The sequence below is a fragment of the Penaeus monodon genome, chromosome 9 (assembly GCF_015228065.2).
Source record: "Penaeus monodon isolate SGIC_2016 chromosome 9, NSTDA_Pmon_1, whole genome shotgun sequence".
Taxonomy (NCBI): Eukaryota; Metazoa; Arthropoda; class Malacostraca; order Decapoda; family Penaeidae; genus Penaeus; species Penaeus monodon.
Window position 1 is genome coordinate 15,647,594 of NC_051394.1, and position 2,500 is coordinate 15,650,093.

Consider the following 2,500-nt stretch of genomic DNA (forward strand, 5'->3'; position numbering starts at 1 on the left):
GTGTGTGTGTGTGGGTGTGTGTGTGTGTGTGTGTGTTGGTGTGCAATACACACACACCACACACACACACAACACACACACACACACACACACACACACACACACACACACACACACATAATATATATATATATATATATATATATATATATATATATATAACACACACACACGCACATATATATGTGTGTGTGTGCAAATATATGAATTCAGGAATCTTCTCCACATTACTCGACTTTCCATCATGATTTCCATATCTTTACTGCAAAGGTGTGTGTCTCTCCAGTTGATGTGTGTATTTTTCTGGGCCCCTTTTCCTTTTGCCTCTATTGGTAGAAACAGACGTTATATACAATATCCAGCAAATGTAATTTTTCTTTTCTTAATAATTTTAGTATCTTTGGGATTGTCTCCGTATGGCATTCAAAATAGCTCCTAGTATTTTCGTATATGTTTCGTTAAGCCTTCTTTCCAAGTCAGATGTCAAAGTCCAACATTCCTGAACCATATAATTAAAACGTCAACGGATAAATTTCCCTTTGTATCTCAGTCTAATTGTGATTTTTAGAGACACTTCCTTCTTACGAGAGATGTTTAAGCCTTGGCGATCTTGATGCTTGACATCCTTCTTTGATTTATCTCTCCAGGCTCCTACGTATTGGAAATCCTCTCCTTCCTTGAGGACTTTTCCTTTCCTAGACGTTGCTGTTCCTTTGTTCACAAATGCAAATGCATTCAGTTTTATTTTCGTTGATATGCAGACCTATCTGTTGCGCTGCTTCTTCTTGTGAAGGGGTTGAGCGGCATCTCGAATTGTATTAAAAATCAGTGCAGTGTTATATATATATATATATTATCTATATATATTTATATTCATATATATGTATACATGTGCATATACATATAGAAGATATAAATATAATATATATATAATATAATATATATATATATATATATATATATATATATATATATATATATATATATATATATATATATATATATATATATATATATTTAAGTAATAATGCATTTGTATTATGAAAGTGATCAATGCAAGTCAGTCAGATGAAGACATCATAAGTAAGAAAAACACTCAGTCAGAAGCTGCTTACTTATCTCTCCCGTGATTTATATTCACATTCCCGCTTAGATCTGTTTGTTTGTTTGTATGTGTGTGCAATGAGTGCGTTTATGTATATATATAAACTAATGCATATGTGTATACAAATTATACAATTATATCAAAGATTATATCTATTACAAGAAAAAAAAAAAAGTTTGCATAATTGTACTGTATATATGACTTATGAACATGTTTTGTATTCATGTCCTCGTTTGCTTATGATTTCTTGTACCTTCTTCCCCTTTTCCTGTATTTTTCATCTCTTCCCCACCTCGCTCTTTTTATCATCCCTTATTTCACTTGGAATTTTTTACCTTTTATCACATATCTATTTCTACTACTACTATTATTTTTTAATCTCCTTTTCTTTACTTTCGTCTTTTCCAATTATATATCGATCGTCATATCCAACTTGCCTTACTGCCTCCTCTGGTTCGATTACTCTGTATTTTGTTTTTCTCTCTTTTTTTTTTGTTACCCCGTTTTTCCATTCTTTTTTACTCTCATACTTTCTTAAATTTTCTTACACTTTTTCTTGTATCTTTATCGCTCGTTACAACTTGTTCATTTTTTCTCTCTGTCTTCACTTTATCTCCCTGCCTCTTTTTCTTTAATCTTATGATCATTTTTCCTCTCTTCTCATATATCCCTTTCTCATTAACTTTCCTCTTTTCTTACTGCCTTTTTTATCTTTTTCTGTCTCTCCATTTTCTTTCTATCTTTCCTCTGACCGACTGACCCCGTTATTGGTCAAGGGAGGGGAAGGGGGGGGGGGCAGAGAGGGGAGGGAGGGAGAGAAAGAGAAGCGGGAAATATAAAGATTGGAATAGGTTGAGTAGAAAAAGGACAGAGAGAAAAGTGGGGGCATAGAGTGGAGAAAAGGAAGGGATAAGGAGTAGGAGATTGGATGATGAGGAAGGGAGAAGGAGGTATGGGGATAGGAAAAGGGAAAATGAAAGGAAGGGGGAGTAGAGGAGAAACGGAGTTGAAGACTGAGAGGGAGAGGAAGAGACGAAGAGAAAGGGAAGGAAGAGAGGGACAAGGGATCGCGGGAGAGAAAAACATGTATGTCCCACGAATGCAGTTCTTAGACACATGTATTTTGTGAAATTATTTCATATTGTTGCAGCTATTCCATCTACTATTAAACTAAATCTGTTCTAGAATAAGCAATAAAAACATGAGATTATAAACACAGTGTGTGACATCATCATTAGGCACTGAAAATATATTCATCCGTAATTCAGTTTGGTTACATTTGAATAAAATGATAAGATTTGTTTTCTATGAATCCGATTTATCATCTGCATACGACAAGTTGGAATTGTTTAATGACGATTAGTGTAATACGTAGTTAGATAAGTTATTGTAATT